This window comes from Papio anubis, chromosome 3, assembly GCF_008728515.1.
Source record: "Papio anubis isolate 15944 chromosome 3, Panubis1.0, whole genome shotgun sequence".
Taxonomy (NCBI): domain Eukaryota; kingdom Metazoa; phylum Chordata; class Mammalia; order Primates; family Cercopithecidae; genus Papio; species Papio anubis.
The window spans coordinates 154002852-154022050 of NC_044978.1; positions in this window are offsets into that span (position 1 = coordinate 154002852).

Here is a 19199-nt window from a genome sequence, read left to right on the forward strand (position 1 = left end):
TTTCAACTCTTAGTTATACACTTCAGAGACACACACTATTCTAGCTTCAAATGAAAATCAATTTGTGTGCATTAGCAGGAGAATTGATGAGTGAATTTTGGAATATTTATGTCATCAAATTAATCCCATGGTATAAAATGAAGTAATACATATAATAAATAGGCAAAAATTTCAGAAACATGAAGAAGAATAAAAAGCAAGTGAATAAAAATATCAACAGTGTGATTTCATTAATATAAAGTTTGGAAACATGAGACACTAACAGATACTTTGATTAATAATACACACTTGTCAAATTTATGATGGAGAGCATAAAAAGGCTAAAGAAAACTTTCAGCACAGTGCTTACCTTTTAGGTGAGAAGGGAGCATAGGATCATAAGTTTTCTTGCAAGTTTAAAATTTTTGCTAGTTTTCTACTTACCAGGTTATTTTCAGGTAGACAATTGCTAATAAAAATTATTTTTAAAAGATTAGAACAAAATAATTACTCAGTTGCAGCTGGAAATCTCGATGTCTGCTTCCCAGTTTGATTGAGCATATAAATAACCTAGTTATCTTGTTAAAATTCTGTTTTGATTCAGTAAGTTGTGGATACAATCTAACATACTGTATTTTTAATACATTCACAAGTGAAACTCATGCTTTCAATTTGCAATTCACACCTTGAGTAGCAAAAATCTAGATCTCATTAAACAAAGACAAGCAAAAACAGAGAGAGAAAGAAAATGAGAGAGATACTGCTAAGTAAATAGATTAATTAGCAGATACAGGAAATAAAACAAATATAAAAATGCAAATATGGATATATAATGACATTTAAATCTAAGTTCACTATAATTCAATATTTGTATCAATTTTGGTGCATAATGTGGATGCATTTTGAGTTGGAACATATGTTGATTCTCACATTTTTAGTTGTAAAAATGTAAAATTACTTTAAACTACCTTTGCCTTAACTTTATAATTGAAAAGATAATACCTCCTTTTAGAGGACTTGTGATGATTAAGTATGAAAATTTTCACAAAGCACTTAACATAATTTATGCTACATAGTGTTATGGTGTGATGAATTATCTTAATTATATTTAGCATTCATTATGTCAACTCTGAATTATTTAATAGTTTTAAATAATATTCATAAAATATTTTTTCTTTATATATTTTATATTTAATGAGAAAATAATAGCAGTCTATTGCAGTCAAAGCAGTTTAGTTGAATAAACTAACTTTGCAGTCTTGTGTACTAGAATTCTCCAGAGAGCAGTAGGATTTATTCCTTGGTTTCTATTTCGTGTGAAAATGAAATCATCAACAAATACCAAAAAAAAAGTAATGTGGAACTATGCTTACACTTATATAAATTATTTTCCTAAAACTCTCCCAAAGTTTACAAGTGGTTTATGTAGATACAAGCAGTTCTCACTTTACAATATTCTGGTATGCACAACTTTCAGTTAGCAAGGTCTAGTTAAATAACAGCAGTCCTCCAATAACATGGTTCATATTTTATTTACCATGGTACATTACTCTGTCAGTAATTAGATAAAGTAAAAGTTTTGCTGTTTCCATTTAAAAATGAGCCACTAATTACATAAATCATAGGTGTCCATCGTGGTCAGTGACAAATCATATCACTTCTACAGTCTGTAAAGATTGCTCCCTTTGCAGCTGTTACTTCATCTATTCACAGACAGAAAAGCATGTAGTTTTGCTGATACTTTGCCTCACAATGTAAATACAAATTTGTCATATTACAAAATGCATAATTTAAGTAGTAATTGAAAAGCAAAGATGAAAATGGAGCAAAGAAATGAAAAAATGATAATACTGGAAGAGAAATTTTAGAGTCAAAATGTAAATGGAGTTACAGAAAAAAATACCAGACTGGAGGGTTGATACTGCTGTCTTTTCAGAGCCTATAGGGAAACATAGTGAAAGTGAACTTATCAATATAAATGAAGAAGGTGATTGTAACAAAAAAGATGAAGATGTCTTAGAGAATGTGATACCAGCAAACACTTCAGATTAAAAAGACTCACAGAGATATTTCACCATATTGAAAGTGCAAAAGATTAAATGTGAATGATCCATATAAGCTTAGAAAAGAGTAAAGTAATTTACGCACAGAAATGATGGTGTTAACTTTGTTAAAAGTAATATAAAAAGAAGACAATCACTGTTCAAACTATTCCTGATAAGTTTTCTGCAAATAACTGAAATAGTTTAATGTTTTAAACAAGAATGTACTAAATATTCATGCCACTTTTTCTATTTTTTTGTTTCTCTTTACATCTCTAACAGATGTTAAAAGAGATTTTGATATTGTGACAAAAAAATGGTTGATTATATAGCATAAATTTTCCATTGATTATTGTGATAGTTTTCGACATTTTCAGCTTTCATTTATTTTATAGTTCCACATTACCATGCAAATAGCTAGCCTGCAAATTAATACTACAGATGATTCTTAGAACCAAACTTCTGCTTGTTTCTATTTTTGTAAGCTTCATTAGATATAAATCTTCTTTCAGTTCATTATGACAATCTTATATGCATAGACATAGAGGTATATTTTCAAACAAAATAATGCAGTTACTACATTTCTAGATTTCTGAATTTGTTTATTTGTATTCCTACTCATACATTTTGTTCTAATCATTGATTCCACTGTGATGCTAATTCTAAGAGAGTTTATACAGTTTTCTAGTATAATTTGTATAGCTTAAGTAATGTTCACAGATGTTTAATTAGCTTCTTCAGAACTACATACTTAATAAAAAATACTAGGAATTCACTCACAAATCTCTTAGAACATTCAAATAATATGGAAGGAAAGCTCAAAATAGCCAGAAAATTTTAAAAATCCAAACAGAAATCAAAGCTGCAAAAGATGAACATATGGTTAAAGCATATTGTACTTATCTAATTTGTGTGCCTTTGCTAACCTAAATTGTTTTAAGGAAAGATGGTATATTTTGAAAGAACCAGATCTGGAAATAGAAAGAACTAGATTTCCATATTCTTTCGTGGAGTCTTCAGGCACAAAAATAAAACATAACTCCAGGCTTCAAATAACTAGGCATCCATTATAATAAGTGCGAGAATTACCCTGACAGTACATGTGCTTTTAGCTTTATTGTTCAGAATCATCAGTAAGTGTTTCATAGCAAAATAAGTAAGATTATTTATTTATATTTCAGATGCGCTTCTTTCTTTCTGCTAGTAAGTATGCTTTAAAAAAAAAGACAATGGCATTGAGTTATAATTCATATACCATACAATTCAGCTACTTAAAGTTTACAATTTGATTTACACTGAATTGTGTAAATTACAGTGAATTTTAGAACTCTTTCATAAATGCAGAAAGACACTATGTATCCATTGGCATCACTCCCCACTTACTGCCAACCCCTACCTGGGCAATCACTAATCTATATTTTCATCTCTATGGATTTGCTTATTCTGAACCTCTCATAAAATCGGAATTAAACCATACATGGTGTTTTGCCACTTGCTTCTTTCACTTGGCATAATGTTTCCAAGGTTCATCTGTATTGTATAATGTACCAGTACTTTTATTGCTGAATAATATTCCATTAGATGGATATGCTGCATATTATCAATTCATCATTTGATAGTGTTTTAGTAGTTTCCATTTGGGGGTTAATTATGAACAACCTTGTCACAAACATTCGTGTACAAGTTATTGCATAGATATTTGTCTTCATTACTCTTAAGCATATGCTTAGGAGGAGTGGAATTACTGGGTCATATGATAACTATTACATATTTTTAACCTTTGGAGGAAATGTTTTATTGTTTTCCAAGGGTGATTTACCACTTATTGTACAGCAGCCTATGAGGCTTTCTGTCTCTCCACAGTCTCACCAACACTTGTGAGTATGTTTTTTTTTTCTTCTTTCATTACAGCGAGTGTAAAGTGGAAACTCATTGTGACCATAATTTATATTTCCTAAATAATGACTAAAAATAATAAGCATGTTTTCATATGATTAGTCACTTGTATATTCTTTTTGAAGAAATGTTAATTCAGATTCTGTGCCCAATTTCTATTTGGGTTATTTTTCTATTTATTATTGAATTTTAAGTGTTTTTTTAATTCTATATTTACATAATTCCTTTAGGATATATTGTATTCACCAATGTTTCATCTCATTCTGAAATATGTTAATGTATAATTGAGGTTATCGATCTAAGATATTTCTTCCTTTTTAATATAGGAATTCAAATTTATAAATATCTTCTAAACACTGCTAAAGTTGTATTCCACAAATGTTATTATATTGCATTTTTATTTTCATTCATCTTATTGCATATTCTAATTCACCTTTTATTTTCTTCTTTGATCCATTAAGCAGAGTGGTTTTTAAAACTTGTTTACATGTTTGTGAATTTCCTAATAATCTTTCTATTATTAATTTCTTGTTTCATTTCCTTATAGCAAGAGAACATGTATTGTATAATTTCACTTCTTTTAAATTTATTGAAGCTCACTGAGTTGTATCACATGGTCTATTCTGAAGTAAGTTCCATATGAGCTTGAAAAGAAAGTGTAATATACTGTTTTTGGGTGATACCAAAATACCATAAATGTCTGTTAGTTTCAGTTGGTTTATAGTGCTGTTTATGTCTTTTCTCTTTGATATTTTGCCTAATTCTGCACATTATTAAAATTAGATTATTGAAGTTTCCAACTATTATTGTTGAAGGCTCTGTTCCTCTCTTCATTTCTGTCAGTTTCATACAGTTCATATATTTGTTTCAGATATTTGAGAACTCCATTGGCTGAGGGTTTGACATTTTTATATCTTCATCATGGATAACATGTTCACAATTTATAAATATCCCTTTTTATCTCTGGTAGTAAGTTAGTGTCAATTGTTTTTGTGTAGTATTAGTATAACCACTTCACCTTTCTTATATTTTTTACATGATACATCTTTTTCTATCATTTTACTTTAAACCAATTTGTTTGTTTGAATCTAAATCGTTTCTCTTCTAGACAGCATGTAGCAGGATTCTGTTTTTAATCCATTCTAACAATTTTTGACTTTTCCTGAAATGTTAATCCATTTACATTTAATGATGTATTTGATATATGGTTTATGTCTTCCACTTTTTGTTTTCAGTATGTCTCTTTTTTGTTTTTGTTTGTTTTCCTCTTTTACTTTTTTTGAGTTAGGTAAATGTTTTTAAATAATTTTTTCACGGTATTTTGTGTGTGTGTGTGTGTGTGTGTGTGTGTGTGTTTTCAATCATTGTTCCATGGCTTACTATGTACCTCATAACTTTTTAGAATTAATTTCTGACTTATACTGTTATGGGCTGAATTGTGTCTCTCCAAAATTCATATATTGAAGTTGAAGTCCCCAGTGAGAATATATTTTGAAACAGGGCCTTTAAAGAGGTAAGTATATTTAATGAGGTCACAAAGGTAAGGCTCTAATTCAATATGTCTGGAATTCTTACAAGAAAACAGGAAGCATCAGAGGTGCACACACACAGAAAAAAGGTCATGTGAGAACACAATGAGTATGCAGCCCTCTGCGAGCCAAGAGAGATATCTCAGGTTAAACAAGCCTTACTGGCACATTGATCTTGGGCTCCCTGCTTCTAGAAGTGTGACAAAATAAATGTATATTGCTTAAGACACTCAATCTGTGGTATTTTGTTTTGGCAATCCTAAAAAATTAAGACATTAAATTCTAGTGAAATGAAGAAATGTTGTTCCTATATAGTTATTTTTTATGCTACTCTTGGTATACAAACTACATATATATATACATTTTTATATGTATATATATAAAAAAATCTAACAATATAGTGTTACAATTATTATTTTATATACATTTTTATAATTTAAAAACATAAAAGAAGGAATAAGTATCTATTATATTAACCTTCTTATTTAACTATATTTATTTCACTTTGTAGCCTGTGACATTTAGGGTAGAGAATTTGTCTTAATAGCCATCAATTGGATAAAGGAAAAAAAAAAAAAAAACTTTGACATCACTGCTACATTCATCTGCAATTTAGCCTGTGTAACAATAAGCTGGTATTGGATAAGAAAAGCTAGTAGCCTGCCTCTCCTGTGGTGATACATCTTCCTTGACTAAGAACTAGGGTGAAAGAGAAAAATTTGGTTTTGGAGAGAGAGATTCATGACTGAAATTCTATAGACTCTTTGCTGACCTTAGTGAGATTTAACAGATTATTCTGAATAAATGTTTCTTCACTTGTTTCATATCCTTAAAGAAATTTCTAGAGATTTTAACTTGTGTTTTTAACCTTTTTTTTTTTTAAACCAATTATGGTTGTGTTGCTGGGGTTCATTAAGCTCCTCACATTGTTATTTTGGAAGGGAGATCTAGGAAATATGTTTTAAATAATAAAGCATTATTGTATTCCAGTTTTGATTCTATCTGTAAATAACATAAAGTAAAATAAGAGCACATTTGATTACTATAGATGGATAGGAATGAAAATTTTGGTCAAAGCATTGGAGAAAGAGAAATTTGGTAGATTTGATGACAAACTATTTATGTTTTCTCAGTAAATAATTTTCCTGTTCTTATAGAATATGCATTTTAATGGGAGATGGAAACATAAAATAACTGGTATATCAATACATATTTTATAATATCTTTAATATTATAATAGTCTGTGGAGATACGTTGTGAAAAAAATAAAATGGGGAATTGTCAGTTTGTGACTGGGCAATGATGGTTATGTTCTAGACAGCAGGATAAGAGAAAGAGTCTGAGAAGAAGATATTTGAGCAAAGATGTAGAAAACCTATGTAAAGAGATATAGAAATTGTGAGGGAATGTGCTCTAGGCAATAGGAGAAGAAGGTGCAATATTCCTAAGGAAGAAAATTTCTGGAAGAGTTTAGACTGTTGTAAGAACGGCAAAACATTCACTGTAATGTGAAAATAGTGAGGGGGAGTTGCTAAGATATCAGACAGCCTAAAGGGAATGCGAAAGTGTCTGGGTGTTATCATAATGTCATATGTAAGCCTTTGGTAAGTTATGAGCAAGGGTATGACACCATCTGAATAATATGGATGATTGCACAAATATCTTGGATCATTACACATCACTTTGAATTTTGAGAGAGACACAACATTGATAAAATGCAAGGAAGGTGCCAAAGAAAACAACACATGGAATGGACACTGTGAGAAAAAAATAGTACTTCTATTCAGCAAACTCTTGAAGAACTCGTTATTAGAATTAGAGCAAGATATATTTGATTTTTCAGTTTTTCTGCTAGAACATTTTCTTATTTCCTACTATTTACCTTTATTCTTCCTTCTGTTGTTATTTATGAGCATTCTGAATTTCTGCCACCAACCTAGAGTTATTTCAATCTTTATTAAATTTTTCCTTTGTATGATTACAAATACACACAAACAAACAGATGACTAGGCTCTTTCCCGAACATCTTTCTTACTTCCCTTCACAGCCCTCCCACTCCTCAAATCCTCATTCTCTACCATAAAAATCTCTCCAACTTGATCGAGACCATCCTGGCTAACACGGTGAAACCTCGTCTCTACTGAAAACACAAAAAATTAGCCAGGCATGGTGGGGGATGCCTGTAGTCCCACTTACTTGGGAGGCTGAGGCAGGAGAATGGCCTAAGTAAACCTGGGAGGTGGAGCTTGCAGTGAGCTTAGATCGCGCCACTGCACTCCAGCCTGGGCCACAGAGCAAGACTCCATCTCAAAAAAAAAAAAAAAAAAAAAAAAAAATTCTCCAACTTAAAAGACATATGGCAATCTCTCAAACGTAAACAGCTGTGGATGTAAATTTCCATCCACCTTGAAATACACTATTTGCTTGTTATTTTTAATGCCATATATAATGTATTCCAGAAGTTTTATGAAGAATTATTCCCAGAAAATATGAGAGGTCATAGTGGAAAAACAATAACAAACAGGTAAACAAATTAAAACACACAACCGTAGGACCTGACATTTTAAAGAGAGAGCACTTTCCGCATGTGAAAGTTAAATCTTAAGGTTATTCTGTGGTTGAGTTTTAAAATGCTCAATAAATAGTCTTTTCTTCAGTCCAACCAAGATTAAAATAGTGAAACCAATTTGTTATACTGTATGTGAAATCAGTATTTTATTTTTATTGTATAATCTTACCTCTTAAAGATATAGCAAGACAAAATATAAAATCTACATAGTGGAAATGGAATTATAAAAGCATAACATTTCATTAATGATGACAGCTCACTCTTCCTTACTCTCGACCATATTCTACAACCAACATATTAAGGTCACAAAATAAAACTTAAAAGGTAAGCCACATCAGTAAAAAAATGTATATTGAGTCAAATATTCCCTGGAGGTAGAGGTTTGACACATTTTGAAAATGTAGTAACGCATTTAAGCTTTGGACAATGAAATACTGCTACATAGATATATCTTGATAATATGCTTTAGAAAGGTCTAATTTACCTTCAAGAAAGAATTAAGTTATTGGTGTCTTAGGTTTATTATATATTATTGTAAATATGAAATTAGCAATTTTCACAGATATAAAAAATATAGTTAATTTTATTTTATAAATATCAGTAAGTTAAGAGATTTACCCAAATAAACACAACTAATAAAGCCCATTTCACTTTCTCGTAATTATTATAGCATATTATTCCTAGTAGAGTTGCTTAATATTATAGCCAATTGCATAATTAAGTGAAACAAAAAAGCTTACTATAGCTTATGGATTGTTTGGTATCTGTTTTTTAAAATAATTTTTTAAAATAAATATGCATATAGACCTTTATACAAAAAAATATGTCTTGAAATTTCAGGAAATTTTTAGACTTCCTGAAGCACCTAAAAGGGCTCCTATGTTCTGTGGATTGGGTTTGAGTGAGATCTGAAAGAGAGAGAGAGATCTGAAAACATAATTGCAGATTCTCTCAGGCTATCCTTTCGCATTAACTCGGCAGGTTTCATGGAGAGATGCCATCGTAAATATCACCACCAACCTTGTTATTGACTTGAGTAGCTAATATGTAAGTTTGCATGGAACTCACTATTGGAAATGTACATGAGTTAACTCATTTAATGTTCTTAATAACCTACACACTAAGTTGTTTTTATAATCCAAATTTTATAGAAAAGGAAAGTGAGGCTCAAAGCGCTGAAGTTACTTATTTGCATTACACAGCTAGGAAAGTAAATGTTGAGTCTAAAGCCAGCTAATCTGCTTTCAGAGCCCTTGGTTTGAGCTATTATCTTGATAGGAATTATATATTAAGCATATTCTTCCCTTCTCCTGAAGACAATTGCTTTCAATTTTCTTTAGTATCCCTTCATAAATTTTTTTATTACTGAAAGGTTTATAGGAAAATGTGAAGTATATAAAATCTAATTTATGAACTATAAGTACCATTTGTAGACCTAGGTCTTTATAATTGGTTCAAATTATCTGATGAATCTTCCTCATTTTTTACTTTAATGATTATTTTCTAGAACTAATGGTATTTTTTGTTTTATGAAAGTAAATTTTTATGGCTTAATGAGAACAACTGTATCCAAGATGAAGACTTCTGAGTTATAAAAACTGAAGGTAGAACAAATGAAAATAACACATTGTCTTTCCAGCCACCAGGAGAGGGTGGCGTAAGGGATAGAGGAATGCATTCACATCATTAATTGTTAAAGGTGTCGTCAGACATTCCCAGGCACTTTCTGCTTTCTTGGAAATTACTGGTCTTTAATCCTCTACCATATTGTTATTCTGAAATTATATACTGTATTATAAAGTAGAAGCTATAGACTATACATCCTATGGGATTAACATCAATGGGAAGTGTCCATGTTATTACATAATCTTATATAAAGGATTTAATCTTACAAATGCAGTAAAGGAGACACATGTTTGATCTTTTTTTTTTTTTGAGAATAATGGAATTTTTTATTGTTAACTATTGGTGTCCTTAGCAATAGGTGGCATTAATACATTCTCATTATGAATGAGGAAATTAAGATGTAAAGAGCTTATATAATCTGTCCAAGATCACAATTTTTTTTAAATTTATTTTTTATTATTATTATACTTTAAGTTCTAGGGTACATGTGCATAACGTGCAGGTTTGTTACATATGTATACTTGTGCCATGTTGGTGTGCTGCACCCATCAACTCGTCAGCACCCATCAACTCGTCATTTACATCAGGTATAACTCCCAATGCAATCCCTCCCCCCTACCCCCTCCCCATGATAGGCCCCAGTGTGTGATGTTCCCCTTCCTGAGTCCAAGTGATCTCATTGTTCAGTTCCCATCTATGAGTGAGAACATGCGGTGTTTGGTTTTCTGTTCTTGTGATAGTTTGCTAAGAATGATGGTTTCCAGCTGCATCCATATCCCTACAAAGGACACAAACTCATCCTTTTTGATGGCTGCATAGTATTCCATGGTGTATATGTGCCACATTTTCTTAATCCAGTCTGTCACTGATGGACATTTGGGTTCATTCCAAGTCTTTGCTATTGTGAATAGTGCCGCAATAAACATACGTGTGCATGTGTCTTTATAGCAGCATGATGTATAATCCTTTGGGTATACACCCAGTAATGGGATGGCTGGGTCATATGGTACATCTAGTTCTAGATCCTTGAGGAATCGCCATACTGTTTTCCATAATGGTTGAACTAGTTTACAATCCCACCAACAGTGTAAAAGTGTTCCTATTTCTCCACATCCTCTCCAGCACCTGTTGTTTCCTGACTTTTTAATGATTGCCATTCTAACTGGTGTGAGATGGTATCTCATTGTGGTTTTGATTTGCATTTCTCTGATGGCCAGTGATGATGAGCATTTTTTCATGTGTCTGTTGGCTGTATGAATGTCTTCTTTTGAGAAATGTCTGTTCATATCCTTTGCCCACTTTTTGATGAGGTTGTTTGTTTTTTTCTTGTAAATTTGTTTGAGTTCTTTTAATCATAACTTTTGTAAACTACTCAATTTTCAGGGCTTTTGGGAATATTCCAGTGGCCACATTATTATTATTATTATTATTTTTTTTTTTTGGCCCATAGTTGTTTGCAGAGTTATGGTATGTTAAAGAAAAGTAACTTAGGACAAGTCATTCAATTTCTTTATAACCCTAGCAACATTGTGAGGTTCATGGTGGGTAGGTAAAATCATTAAGGGAAGCAGGATCCTCTGTAGAAATGTTGCTACAAAAATTTGAAAAGAAGCACAGGTTTTCTTAATATAACTCTCTTAGAACATTATGGAGCCTTAGAACCACATCCATGTGTTGGATATGGATAGTTGCCATATCCAACACAGCACGGAACAGTCTACCTGATTAGGAAAACAACAGGCAGATAAGCAGAACATGTGAGGAGATATACAGAGATGTCCATAATCTAACTCCTAGATTCTATCCTGATTGATGCTTTATATACCTCTGCTAATTTCCCATCCATTATAAGCAATTAATTTTTATTTGGATTAAGCAAATTTGAGAAGTTACTGTCCCATGACATAAACATAATTCAAATTATTACAGAGAGTACTTGATACTAAGAGCTCTTAGGAAGAGAGGACAGCGATAGGTGGAAATGAGACACCCTCTGAAGACTGAAACTGAAGGCAAGTCAGTCAATTTGGAGAAGGTAACTGCCAACTTGCAATCGTTTTCAAAAATGAGATGACAATTTGCTTTTCCCATGACCCAATTATTCAACCGATCACTGAATTCCATTAGTTAGACATGTTTCTTGCTTTCTTCTTTAAGACAGCTAAGGAAGAGGTGGTTAGAAAATTTGAAACATATTTTACTCTAAAGTAAATAGAGTAGGCCTCCTGAGCAAGCTAAGTATCAAATAATGGTATCTTCATTTTGTTCTTTGTATTGTTCTAGTCATACCAAAGAGTACATAGCTACCGAGAGAAGGAATTTCAGTAATAATATTTTTCTGATATGGAGATTTTAATATTTCCCAGATGTACTTGAATAATTTAATTAGAAAAAGGTAGGTGAAGAGATAGGTGCCTTATAGTTGTTACCTGGTGCCAACTGAAAGAAAGAATTACAAGGTACTCTTCCTTCATACAAGCTACATACAGTGGGAATCTTTATGAGGCCTCCCAATGACTATTTCTCATGACTCTGTGAATCATGCACACAGAAATATACATAATAACAAACAGAAAAGCCTTAGAATATATATATATTTAATATTAGTAGTAGTTTTTCTTGTACCGGGCATGGTGGCTCACGCTTGTAATCCCAGCACTTTAGGATGCTGAAACAGGTGGATCACTTGAAGTCAGGAGTTCGAGACCAGCCTGACCAACATGGTGAAACCCATCTCCACTAAAAATACAAATTAGCAGGTTGTGGTGGCACATGCCTGTAATCGCAGCTACTTGGGAAGCTGAGGCAGGAGAATCACTTGAACCAGTAGGCGGAGGTTGCAGTGAGCTGAGATCATGCCATTGGACTGCAGCATGGGCAACAAGAGCAAAACAAAAGAAAGAAAGGAAAAAAAGAAAAAGAAAAAGAAAAGAAAAGGAGGAAAGGAGTTTTTCTTATTTTCTTTGTTATCTGTTCACAAAATTCTAATTTATCACTGATAAATGAATACAAATATGTTAATAATACAATGCAATTCTCGTAGTATGGTGGCCTTATAATTAGTTTGAATTATCTTATAGAGCTTCCTAAATGGAGGTGAAAATAAGCTGGTTATTCTAGCAACATTACATTCAAGAAATAAAAATGTGCATAGCTACAGATATTTCAATAGCTTCAACACTGAAGCAAATAAATTGATTTCTTTGGAAAATATGATTATGTATTTCTTACCCTGCAGATAAAGTGATCAAACACTACTAGATCTGGCCACCCTTTTATTTAGCCCACATCATGTTGGCTTATATTTCTTTGTTAATTCTAAATATTCCAAATTAGTTTTCTGTTATTCTACTCATGCTGAAAGGTTAAAGTTTTGGGAAAACTTGGCTTTCAATCCTACAGTATCTGCCTAGCAGAAATTAAGTAGTTAATAATAACATTAGAAAGGCTATAATTTCAGGACTGTCAGCACCTCAGCTGAGCTGCAAAGAGAAAGAAAGTGTATGCTAACTTGCTGGGCTGCCAGGTGTCCGAAGGGCTGATTAAAGCAACAAGCCAAAAATGAAAGGGTTAAGCTTCTTAATCCCTTACTGCAGTCCTGCAGTCGTTTGGGCAAGAGGTTGAAATCTGAGAATACGCTGACTAACTTGTGCCATTTTCCCTGATAGAATGAAGTGTCAGTCAAGGGTCAGCACAAATATTGTGGTCATCTCACTGTTGAGGAAGCCGCAAGAACAAGATGATCCAGCAGTTTTCTGGATTCTAGGTTTGTCGTGAGGGCTTGGAGGAGGGCTAAGAGCATCTCTACCCATAAGGAGATCTTGAGAGGCACCTCTGTACAAAGCCTAAGCGAAAGTGACCTAGGAATGCAGGCTCAGGGACTAGGAATTCAAATATGTGAAACAGCAGGACAGGCCAGGGGGCCCGATTCTTTGACAGCAGCTCCTTTTAGAGTCTGTGATGTCCTGGATGTGCACAGAGAGTCTGATGGGATGGCAGTTTGTCCACAGGAGGCCTTCCATGTAAAGTCTTTGTCAGGCCTGTGGTCAGGCCAGACATTTACACTTAGATTTTTAACCAGGAGCTGGAGTCCTCAAGGACATGGGTCTATAAATTCATTTTGGGAAGTTGTGAATAATCATAATTTGCATCTAGCACAGTTCCTGGTACTTAGCATAGTTATATAACAGATATTTCTTAAAACAAAAATTGTATTTCTAATGAAACTTTTAAGATTTTTTTGTGTGCACGTATGACTTAAAGAACATTAACCCAGGAGTATGTTTATGGCAAAATATAGTGAGATAGTAAAAATTAGAAATTCAATTTTAAGTTTGCCATTAGAGAATGCTGTTATTCTCCTTTGCAACTGAGTTTACTTACATAATATTTATAGTTGATATGAGCTACAATTTTTTAACTCTGTGGTTAACAGTTGTTCTTTCTTATTTATTAATACTGAGCTATATGTAAAACAGTATATTTGAATGCATAAGAAGTAGTTTTAATATTAACAAATACTATTTAATCTTAATTCAATGCCAAAAATCCCTAGGAACTGAAAAACAAAATATCAAAATCTCATATACAGTTTAGTACTTGATAACATAAAACTAACTTATTTAATATTTTCTGGACCTTTCCTTTATTCAAATTTTCATCTTTATTTTGTTAAATCATTGACTTTTTAGACATTGTCTACTTTAATTGTTTGTGTTAATTACCTCATCATTAAGAGTTGATTATTTTATGTGTCCAAGTCCTAGCAGATGACAAATGGCACAGAAAAAGGAAAAAATTGAGAGGAATACGGGCAGAGTTAAGAGAAAACAAAAGATTATGCAATACTCTATGGCTAGCCTTAGCTGAGGACCACTATTGAAATTAAGAGGGAAGGAGTAAAAGTAGAAAACTCCATTTAAATGTATAGAGAGCAGGGCTGACTGATAAGAACTGTAGCTTTTACTAGAGTGAGTCAGGCAAATGTTTGCTACCTGTCAAAGAGAGGCCTGGAGAAAAAATAACTTGACCTCTCTGGTATTCTCCACTCTCGTCCAGTTCCTAAAATCTTAGTAATGTACCCTTCTTTCACTCTCATTTGGTCAATTGAGGAAGGGCTGGGAAAATATTTCTTGCATAGCATAACAGCTATAATTATCCCTTCTATAACTGAGCGTGGTACCTACATTTATATCCATAGATCTCTTTCACAACTCATTGCATGTTCGTTTACACTTTGTCAGTGCCTCAAATGGGTGGATGTTTTGCTGTTAAGGTGAACAAATGCTCTGTTCCTTCAGGATCTGAGTCCTTGGTGGTACTGTCTTCAGTAAGTTAAAGGAGCTTTCCATTGATGAGTGTTGTGCATGGATAACTAAAAGATGCCCCAGTGAATTCACTGGGGTCCACACATAGACCTTTTTGCTCCCATTGAGTAACAATACCAAATTTTCCCTTGATAAGTAGAATAAATCAGACTGTTAGCATAGCATCTCCCTCCTTTGTTTGCTGCTTTATCAGCATTAAGAGACCAAAATGGCCAGGAGTTGTTTCAGCTTTCATATTTATTAAATCACTTGTGTGTCTCTTCGTGGAAACATTTCTCTCTTGGGATCTATGATCTCCAAACACACTGAACCCAGGGTCATGGGCAAAGGAAATAAAATTTCTCCTCTAGTCATTGCATACAGTCATGGGAGGGATGTCTCACATCTTTACCGAGGTCCTGAGTCCTTTATTACTGGATATGGGGATAAAGCCTTATATTTTGGCTGCCGCTTTCAGGTACATATCACCTACTGCAGAAATTCACTTCAGTCTCTTATAATGGTATTTCCCATGATTGAGTCATTCAACCATTTTATGAAACCAACTAATTCTAGGAGACAGAACAAATGGTATACTAGTGATTTCATGGAATTTATTTTATAGTGTAGGTTGTATGCAATTTCTTCTCTGTGCAGAAGAAATACTGTTAGATACCAAGCAAAGGATATTCTTCTGCAAGTTCTCAACTAATGGTACTGGTCATAGGAAACACATTTGTGCCTGGAATATGAATCTAACTTTGAAGAGAGAAATTGTTCCCCTCTCTATAATGAAAAGTATAGGGTTTAACACACCTGCTACCTGCTAACAGATTCTTCTTATGCCATACTAGGGGTCCAGGTTAACCCCTGATATTGGCACATAGCCTGTTCAGTAGTGAAATCAGCCAGATTAACCTTGGTGGGAGAAATTCCATGTTTCTTTTATAATTTGGATTTTATTTTTTAGGACTGTATTTTAGAACAGTTTTAGGTTCACAATGCAAAAGGAACAGAGCTGATCCGTACCCTCTCTACAAATGCGTAGCCTCATTCATTATCAACATCCCCCATCAGAGTATATATTTGTTACAATTGATAAATCTACATTAACACACCTTTATTATCCAGAACCTATATTTTATATTAGGGTTCATCCATATTTTTTGGGTTTAGACAAATATATAATGACATGTATTTACCATTTTAGCATACAAATTATTTTCACTGACATAAAATTCTTGTGCTTCTCCTATTTATCCTTCTTTTTCACCTAACCTCTAATAACCACTATATATTTTTTGTTTCCTGAGTTCTCCCTTTTCTAAAATGTCTATATTTAAAATTATACACCATATACCCTTTCAGACTGGCTTCTTTCACTTATTCATATGCATTTCAGGATCCTCCATATCTTCTTATGGCTTGGTAGCTTATTACTTCTTTTTACTGCTATATAATATTCTATTCCCTAGATGTATACAGTTTATTTATCCATGCACCTACTGAAGAACATGTTGGTTGCCTCTAAGTTTTGGTTGGTGTAAACACATGTAGCTTTTTGTGTGGCCATAAAATTTCAACTATTTTGGTTAAATATTAGGAAGTGGAATTTCTAAATCATATGGTTAGTGCATTTTTATTTTTGTAAGAAACTACCAAACTGCCTTACAAAGTGGCTATACCACTATTGCATTCCCACCAGCAAAATTTGAGAGTTTCTGTTGATTTACATTCTCACCAGTATTCGGTGTTGTCAATGTTCTGAATTTTGGCCAGAAATGAGATGCTGCTACAGACTAATAGGGGCAAAGTATTCATGGTTCATACTAATAGGTATGTGGTAGCATCTTAATGTCATTTTAATTTTAATTTTCCTGATGGCTTATGATATGGAGCATCTTTCTATTTGCTGATTTACCGTCATATATCTTTTCAGTGAGATAAAATTTTATGTTTTTGAATGGATCCGTGGCCTCATTCTCTGACACCATGAACACATTGTACTTGAATCATTAAGCAAGCACAGAGATGGCTTGATAAAGCTTCCGATTGACATTTGAAGGGTTATATTCAACTATTTATTTTGTCTCCATTGGAGTGATGTCTTCTAAAGAGCATTCAAGAACGATATAAACATCTTCACACTCTTACCTACTCTATCTACTGTCACTAATTTTTCATTCTTTTTTCTTTCTGAGCAGTCTCCCAGTCAACCAGGTATACATGGCCCGTGAATCCATAGAACAGAAGCTCAGGCTCCTGTTCTCTTTCCACACACACAAAAATCCATATACACCACCAGGCCCTTTGCCCAATAAGAAAATTTACGCTCAATGAAAGATCTAAAAATAATGTACAAATTCTGGTGGGGTAAAGATCAATCAATAATTAAAGTGAAATTTATTGTCTTAAATAACTACTTTAGCAAGAATAAAGACACGATAAACTAGCATCCAACATAAAAATATCTTCAAAAAAAAAAAACTGCAAAAGAAACTCTAATAAAGGGGAAATAATGAATAAAAGAGTCAACAAAGTGTAATTATTGGAAATGTTTGCAAATGATACATCGACTGTCTATAGGTAGAAGTAATCCAATTAATAAACTATACATTTAATGGAATGAAAAACTAATTACATTTGGTAAAAAATAAATACATGTAAGCACACAAGTACACTTGCACACATACACACAAATTCTCACAAAGAAACAAAGGTCTTTTATATGCCAACAATTTAGTATGCTGTTAAATGCATGACTTCTGGAGTTAGAAAGCCTGGATTCATTCTCAGCACTGCTACTGTGTTATTTCATTATAAAGAAAAATAAATTAAACATAGTACAAATTATTCAAAGTTTGTGGTGAACTATAGAGAAAAATCATTTTAAAATTAAATGAATTAAGTACTTATTCACTGCAAATTTATGAAGAACAAAAAAGATATCATGAACCAAGAGATTTTAAAATTTATCCTGAGGCATTCATGTTAGTATGGTAAATATGTCAATTACCTTTAAATTTATAAGTGTATTTAATATAACTCCACTTAAAGTCTTCTTTTTCCCTTTGGTTGTCTAAAAGTTAGATGAATAAAGGGCTTCTTTATATCTTCAGAAAATAAAGTTACATTTCTATCTTACACTATTAAGTATATTAAGCCAGAGATGAAAAATATTAATATTATAGAACTAAAATTATACACATATGAATACCTGATATCTATATACTATAAAATATCTGGTGCTGAATAGTATCATTATGAAATATATTTGTAAAGTTTTATAAGATATTAATACATTTTACTATGTAAAATGTAAATTGTTTTCTTATATTAAAAAATTAAGATCCCACAAAGGAAATATAAAAGTTAAGAGTAATCTGGAAAAGTCTTTGAATCATATAAATATCCAGTGAAAGTCATCAACATGAAAACAGCATTTCACAACAGTTAAACGAGTGACAGAATAGATAAAATGGAACAAACAATATAAACTAGCAAGTAAAGAGAGAAGAAATATAAGAGACTAAAAATATATACAAAGTTGTTTGCCTCATTAGTAGGCAAATAAATACAAATAAATATAAGTAAAATTTTAATTAGTGGTTGTTATCTATGAATTTGAGAAGTTTTAAAATATTACATTTCTAATTATTAAGGATATACATATTCGTATGTTGGACTTAGAAGCTGGCATGGTTCCAGAAAGAATCTTTTCATTATGATTCAACATCTTAAAAATGTGTTGGCCGGGCGCGGTGGCTCAAGCCTGTAATCCCAGCACTTTGGGAGGCCGAGACGGGCGGATCACAAGGTCAGGAGATCGAGACCATCCTGGCCGACACGGTGAAACCCCGTCTCTACTAAAAAATACAGAAAACTAGCCGGGCGAGGTGGCGGGCGCCTGTAGTCCCAGCTACTCGGGAGGCTGAGACAGGAGAATGGCGTGAACCCGGGAGGCGGAGCTTGCAGTGAGCTGAGATCCGGCCACTGCACTCCAGCCTGGGGGGCAGAGCGAGACTCCGTCTCAAAAAAAAAAAAAAAAAAAAAAAAAAAAATGTGTTACAAGCAATTCCATATCTAGGAATTTACTCAAAGGATGTTTTAAAGTATGTAACACAGTCACCTATGAAAATGCTGCCTACCAACTATGCATTGACTAATTTATCAGAAAATAATTTAAATAATTCCTATGTGTAAATAATTAAAATTAGATGTAAAATTTTAAATTAGGGAATATTTAGAGTCC